General features: G+C 38.7%; 1 non-coding gene across 1 annotated transcript; it reads left to right on the top strand.

The window, feature by feature from the left end:
* The first annotated feature begins 230 nt into the window (after window positions 1-230).
* Window positions 231-334, top strand: LOC111815326. The gene has a single exon (XR_002820032.1). It is a non-coding gene; the product is annotated as a U6 spliceosomal RNA (small nuclear RNA).
* Window positions 335-8,192: the final 7,858 nt, after the last annotated feature.

Here is an 8,192-nt window from a genome sequence, read left to right as displayed (position 1 = left end):
ATGTAGTTTCTCTAAATCCTCAGCTCTAATATTTGGAGGGCCCCATAGTTCAGCCCATTACCCTCTTCACCTCTCTATATAACTCACTTCATAGATAGTGGTGTGACAATTTCAAGAACTCATATGCCATCTTTAACATGGGGACTTTTCAACTTTTACCCCTGAGAAGTTTCTGGTAAACCTAGACATAGAACATTAGCGTATCCTGTCTATAAATAAATAAACAAATAGTGCTCACTTAAGCAGCACATGTACTAAAATTGGAACTATACAGAGATTAGGATGGCCCCTGTACAAGTATGACATGCAAATTTGTGAAACAGTCCATATTTTTTTAATGCAATCCCTATCAAACTACCCACAACATACCTCCCAGACCTAGAGAAATCCTTCCTGAAATTTATTTGGAACCAGAAAAGACCTAGAATAGCAAAGGCAATCCTGGCCAACAAAGACAAGGCAGGAGGCATTACTGTTCCTGACTTGAAATTATACTACAAAGCTCTTGTGATAAAATCAGCATGGTACTGGCAACAAAAAAGACCTGAGGATCAATGGAATAGATTAGGAGATGCAGAAACCTCTAGAAACACACACAGTCATCTGATCTTCGACAAAGTGGCCAAACATGCTTACTGGAATAAAGATAGCCTCTTTAACAAATGGTGCTGAAAAAACTGGGCCCCTATATACCACAAACTAAAACTTGACCCAGGTCTATCACCATGCACTAAGCTAAAGTCAAAGTAGATTAAAGATTTAAACATTAAAACAGAGACACTAAATCTCCTGGAAGAGAAAGTAGGAGGAACACTTGAAGATATAGGGGTAGGCAAAGTGTTCATGAACAAAAATCAAATCGTATGGGTAACAGTTGAAAGAATTAACAACTGGAACCACCTCTTATTGAGAAGTGTTTGCACATCAAAAGATGTTATGAATGAAGTCCAAAGACAACCCGCAAATATGGTAAAATTCTTGACAAATAAGCACTCAGACAAAGGTCTGCTTTCTAGAATATATAAAGAACTAAAAAACATTAGCACTCCAAAATTTAAAGACCCAGTTCAAAAATAGGAGTCCAAGATGAACACACACTTCTCAGAGGATGAAATTAAAGAAGTGAATAAATATATGAAAAAATGCTCCACATCACTAGTTGTTCGTGAAATGCAAATTAAAACAACACCGAGATACCATCTCATCCCAGAAAGAATGGCTATCATAAACAAATCAGCTAATAACAAATGTTGGAAAGGTTGTGAGGAAAAAGTAACCCTTCTCCACTGCTGGTAGGAATGTAGACTGGTGCAATCATTATGGAAATCAGTGTGGAGACGCCCTAAGAAACTAGGACTGGAAATCCCATTCAAAGGAGCTATCTCCCGACTGGGAATTTTCCCAGAGGAACTGAAAACGTCATATCATAGTGTACCTATTTTTATAGCAGCACAATTTATGATAGCCAAATCTTGGAAACAACAAACATGTCTGTCATCTGAAGAATGGATGAAAAAGATGTGGTATTTTTATACAATGGAGTATTACTCAGCTGAAAAAAATTATAAACTTGAAGCCTTCATATTGAAGTGGATGCCACTTGGAGATATACTCATAAATGAAATAACTAGAGCCATATTTGTAAATATCATATAGTCTTCCTAATATAAGAACTCAAAAGAAGGAATACAAATAGAAAGGTATAACACAATTAAAAGGAAAGTGAGAACTTGAGAATTAGGTAATGAAAAAAGGGCAAGGAGAAAAGCTAGGAAACATAACAGGGGCTAAGTCATACATTTATACATACAAGATGGGTAAGGCAATGTTTCTGAGAACTATCAGCAGGTTGCTGAATCTAGCAGTTAATGGGTGGGATTCTCACCCTGACTGACTATATATGCTGATACATGTGAACTAAGAGACTGCACTGAAGTTAGCAATGTGTAATAGTGGGATCATGCTTGGAATGCCTGTCATTCTAGTCTCTAAATACATACTGCTTGTCATGACATACCAATTATGGCTAGATTGTATCTCAAGTAAATGTTTTTTTAAAGATGTTCCATCTTATGCCTAAGATGTTTGATATTCAGACATAGTGAGGTTAAACCCACCTGCATATGTTGTAGGGCAATAATAAGCTTCTCTTCTGGAAGATGAACAACCTAAGTGTGCAGACCAAAAATTAGAGAAAAAGAAGGGCTGCAAGGACATCCAACATTTTGGCCCTAGCCTTTCAAGTTCAGTGAGAACTCAGGACATAGAAGAACCTGTACTGTAACATCATGTTACTCAGTTGTGCCCCAAATTTTCTGATCAAGGAAATTATGGGGCCACAGAGGAATGTGATCAGTGATGTAGTGTGTGCCTAAAGAGAGTGACACGGAGAGAAAACATTCTCTCAGGCTTTCTCAGAGAGCAAATTGGTCAAGCAATGGCCGTGACTCATCCACATGGCTGACACTGACAAAGGATCTACAAAGTGCGGTACAGGGTTTCGGGATAAGTCCTGAGTGGACTTGACTGACCATGTCAGATACAAAAGTTATATTTTTTATTATATAGGTCTTGCTTTATCTTGATCTTAACCATTCAACACAGAAATGTAGAAATGAGGCATGAAAAGTGAAGCCATGTTAGTATGCTGAGCTGTGGAAGGCTCAAGTCATCAGATTCAGACATTGTCAGTCCTATGGATAACCCACTACTATTGTGGACTACTGGACTATCTTGGAATATTTTGCTGAATTCATGCACCTACAATATTGGATGACAATGGATTCCTCATCTCTGACAAAACAACAAAAAAAGGAGATATATGTTAAGGAGCATTTTGTATCTGTATATGCAAAGTAGTTAGGATAGATATATAGCTACTTTCTCCTAATTCAATAAGAAGAAAGATCTGTACTAATAGCGTTTGGGCAGGATATCATGTCTGCATCTTGTGCTATGAATGATTATTACAAAGACAACCATATGCAATGTATTAAGTGTTGTAACTCTCCTACCAACCTGTATTGAAACTGTCACATTGCAATTTTTTCTCAATAAAATTTTTTAAAAATTAAAAAAAAGCAAGCCCCTTATTTTTCACCATCCTTTCTAACACAACTCTTGTCACTAATATTCTGTCAAAACATAGAAGTTATTTTTGGAAATATTTTTTCTTTTTCTCAACCCATCACCAAATTGTATCTGCTATACTTTAAAATGAGATATCCTTTTCAGTCTCTGCAGCCTCCATACCAAAATGATGTCTCACAGTTGTCTAAAATAGCTAAAATAGCCTCTTCAGGACCAGACTGATAGCTCAGTGGATTAAAGGGCCTGCTTAGGGAGATGCAGGGGTCAGGGTGTTTGATCCCATGCCTGCCATGCCCAGCCCACCCTTGAGGCACGCTGAGACAGCAAATAAGACTGGCCATGGTGGCTTGTGCCTGTAATCCCAACTCTTGGGAGGCTGAAAAACAGAAAGGATGACTACAAGTCTGATCTTTGTAGTGAGACCCTGTACTAAATACATAAAAATAAAATAAAATAGCTTCTTCATTAACGTCCCAGTTTCCACTCTAACCTTCATATTATAGTCCCAGCAGAATAAGCAAGATGATATTTCATCAATATGAATCATATCATGTGCTCCTAATAAACACAATGCCCTGACCCTCTGGATACATTGCGTGGTTCATTTACCTTCTTATAATGGGTGAAATCTTGTGACTGGAATGGAAAATGGGCTGTATGTATAAAATGACTTGAATACTAAGGCAGCACCATTCAATTGCTGATTCAAGGCCCTCCAGAATGTATATTTTTCTACTTATACATAACTTGCATCATTTATACCATGATAGTCCCATAAATATGGATTTTTCACTTTAGGTAAAAATGTTCAAAGGGCTGACAAAATCGCTTAGTGGACTAAGTGCTTGCTGAGGCAAGTGCAGAGGCCGGGTTTGATCCCTGGCACCATATGTCATGTGGCCCCTGCATCTGGGCACACTGATCTGGCCACTGAGACACGGTGTGGTGGTGCATACCTGTAATCCCAACACTAGGAAAGCTGAAAACTGGAGCATCGCTACAAGTCTGAGCTGCATAGTGAGACTTGTACCAAATGCATAGAAAATAAAATAAAATAAAATGAAATGCTCCACACAGAAAACAAAATCCTCAGTAATCCATGACTAACTTTCAGTAGAATCATGAGAAAATCCAGTATTATTTTAAGCCCCTAAGATGTTCTGTTATAGCAGCATAACTTGCCTCTCTTGATCTATGTTCTTCATTTAAATGTATCTGTGCTGATGGATTTCCAATATACTATAAATAAAATCCAAATTCCTTCCTATGGCTTATAAACCTTTGTGGCTTAACGCCTGCCTACTTTCTATTTCTTACATTCTAGACACATTTCACTATTTATTTCTCCTACCTATGAAGCCCACTTCCTCTTTTTGAACTTTCCAGGTCATTTTTACAGGAGTAGATCATCTCCAGATCTTCATGTGGCTGGCAGTACCACTCCATTCAGTTTTCTCTTTATTGTAACCTCCTCTCCCTCAGAGAATCTTACATGCTCTCTTTAAAAAATCTTTTCCTCGTTTCCCACCCACATTCCTTGTTATTTTGAATTCTTTTTTATACTGTTTTTAATTTCTAAAGAATACAAAATAATGAGAGAATTTAAAAAATAGCATTAGAAATGATACAAGATTTCACTAAGCAAAGTAATAGGAATTCAACAATGGTTGTTATATTACATGATGCTATCTTCAAATTAGTTGTTCAGATCACCAGATATAAATGTAAGATAAGTTTAAAGACAAAAACAAATTGCTATACTGGAAATAATAGGTTAGAGCACACTCAAGTAGCAGCTATAACAAAAGTTTCAACTATTAGAACCTGTGCTCAGTTCTTGTTCTTACAAATATCTTTAATGTGATATGTCGTAAGACTAAATTTAGCAGTGTGTGTAAATCAGCTCTCCTTCACTGAAAGAAATACCTAAACAACTTAAAGAAAGGCTTTCTTTGGTTTATAGTTTCAGTATGTGATTGCTTGTCTGGTCTCTGGGCCTGTGGTGACACAGCACATCATGATAGGAACACATGGGGAAGGTCTGTTCACTTCATGGCAGGCAGGATGTGATAAAAGATGAAAAGGCAGGGACAGATTTCCTCTCCAAGTCCATATTCCAATGTCCTAGTTTCCTTACATTAGAGCCCCTATAGGGTCCAGTACCTCCCAGTAGAACACCAGGCTGGAAACCCAACCTTTAACATGAGTGCTTTTCTGGAATATTTAATATTCCAAGCATAGTGTAACAGATCTTTGCTTATTATACCAAATGGAACTCTAACTAGTAGAGGCTTCATTTTACCACAAAATTGCAAGATTCCTGTGGAATAGTAGTGTGGCGTGTGTTGTGTCAGATACAACAAAATAAATATGCTAACCTGGAAGCAGTACCACTGTTTCAAAAACCTCTGGTCCCCTGACCTATTTCAACCACTAAGGGGATGTTGTCCTACAAAATTGGAAAGCCCAAATAGTCAGTCAAACTTCACTAAGAACTGCCACAGTCATATTAGATATATACTTCTGTGTAACAAATTCAACCATAAACTAATATACTCCTCAGTCTTTGTATCTTCATCCTGTACTTCCTTCTAGCAGGTAATTTGGCTCACAGAGGCCACTCCATGCTTCTTCCTTACTTACAAAAGCACGACAATAAGACCAAACCAATGTGTATCATACCATCATCATCAAAACTCCTAACTCATGCTTTGCCAGAATACTGTACACTCACATGATTCACACTTTCAATCTGTATGCCTTATAAGCAATGTCACATGATATATTTGTTGTGTATAATGTGAATCAGAAAGGAAATCTTTTCTTTTAATTATATATTTACTTTTTTTCAATGTGAGAAATCTATCTCAAAATTCTATGTGAGGAAAGCTTTTTTTTTTCAGGAACAAAACACTTTAAAATATTTTAAGACATACCCTTCTGTAAACTGTGTACTGGGAAAATTTCTGTTTTGTGTGTAACCCCTAAAGCTGTATTGATCTTTATTTTTGGAATATTTATTTTTATCCTCAACTAATGTATATCCTATGAAACTCTGGTTTTCAAATTATATGGCAATTAGCATTTTTATACACTACTGAAAACTATTGTTGGAAAAATAAAGTACAGAAACTTACAGTTGAAGTTTTCCTTCCTTCTTAGTACAATTTGAAAATGACACTGGGGGCCTCGCCCTAGCTCAGTTCTTTAAGTGGCTGCTTCCACAAAGCTGTCAGCCTCAGGTTGCTGTAGTTCTATCCTCACAACTCCAGCCAGCCAAACCTGCCCCGAAGGAATTCAGAGCAAAAAAGAAAAAAAAATCCTTATTCCATTTGAGTCCTAGACCAGGTCCAGTGAGTGTGTGGGAGAGCTTCCAGCTACCCTGTGCAGGCAGGACCTATTACTCGTCCGAGCACAGGCACAGCGTGGGTGAGACCCTCTTCCAATCCCTTGGGATGCCCCCCCACCTCTCCTCAGCAACTCCCCCACCCCGCACACCGAGTAGAAATTTCAGCCACGTTCCAGGAACCACCAGACCCAGTACTAGCCCAGGTCCTGTGAGTGTGTGGAAGAGCTTACGGCTACCCTGCACCAGCAGGACCTATTACTGGTCCCAGCCCAGGCACAGCATGGGTGTGACTCTCTGTCACCCCCTTGGGACACCTCCCCCGACCACTCCACAGCACCTAGCCCACACCTCCCACTGAGTAGGAATTACTGCCCTCTTCAGGAAACTCCCAGACCCAGTCCTAGCCCAGACCCGGTGAGTGTGTGGGAGAGCTGCCACTCCCTGATACTCCACCTTGTCCCCTCCAGGCTCAGCTCTGGCATACACGCCTGGGGTGTAACCCTGCAGATGCAATCCCTGCAGAGAGTGTAGAGGATAGAACCAACCAGCTAGTCCAGGAGCAGAAAATCTTGCCACAGGGGCACAACAGGTTCACCCTCAAGGGCAACAGCAGGAAAGAGCTGAGCACAGCAGCCAGACCCAAGCCAGGCACAGATGGATAAATCCAAACTTTGTAGATCTGCACCTGAACTTCAGTATGTGCTAAGGTTATAATTACAACGAAGATATACAACAAAGGTCAGAAGACAGTGCTATAAAAAATGACAAGTGGGAACAAAATGCAACCTCAGAACCCAAGCTCACCCGTAACAAGTGCAGAGGACACTAACATGGAACAAATTGGGAATCACACAGCTGAAAGCAATGAATCAATGGCTTCTGATATAAAGAAAGAGCTGCAGCAAGGTATAGAGGAACTCAGATTGGAAATAAAAGAAGAAATCCCTGAATTAATAACATCTGCAGTAAAGAATCAAATGCAGAAACATATGGAGGAAATTCAATGCCCACCCAGAACAAGTGCAGAGGACACTAGCTCGGCTCAAAGGCATGAATTAATAGAGTCGATAGTAAATAAGCAACAATAGAAAGTTGTAGAGGAACTCAGAGCGCAATTCTTTTCTGAAATAAAAAAGAATTCTCAGAACTCATAGCACCTGAAGTAAAGAAGCAACTATAGAAACATAGGGAGGAAATCCAATCTGAAAAAAACACTGCAGTAAAATAATTTATAACTGCCTTTAAAGAAGACATTGATAAAAAAAAGGAGATTAGAAAAATAATGGATTCCTTGAATGAGCAATAAAGGAAAGAAATAGATTGCATGAACCAGAGTCTAAGAGATATAGAGGAATTTAAAATCTCAATCACAAACTTGTAAAACCATTTAAGTAAAAGTGAAGGCAGAGATTCAGATCTTGAAGATGTTGGTGCGGCTAGTGAAAAGGTAAGAAAGGATCTCTTAAAAGCAATGAGGATGCAGGAAAGAATAATCCATTACCTGCAAGATGATGCAGAGATGCACTGTGAGACTAAAAGGCATCAATGAGAAAGAAGGAGTCAACACAAATGACATTAAAAAATATGGGCAGAAGTAATAGCAGAAAACTTGCCTAATATAAGGAAAAAATCTGACAACCAGGTAACTGAAGCAAACAGAATGCCAAGTAACCTCAACTCAATGAAAAACACACCGAAACATTTAATAGTCAAGATCCCAGAAATTCAGCACAAGAATAATATACTGAAAGCC

The sequence above is a fragment of the Octodon degus genome, unplaced genomic scaffold, assembly GCF_000260255.1.
Source record: "Octodon degus isolate 3935 unplaced genomic scaffold, OctDeg1.0 scaffold00014, whole genome shotgun sequence".
Taxonomy (NCBI): domain Eukaryota; kingdom Metazoa; phylum Chordata; class Mammalia; order Rodentia; family Octodontidae; genus Octodon; species Octodon degus.
The sequence above is the reverse complement of the archived record's forward strand: the minus strand, read 5'-3'. Positions and strand labels throughout refer to the sequence as shown.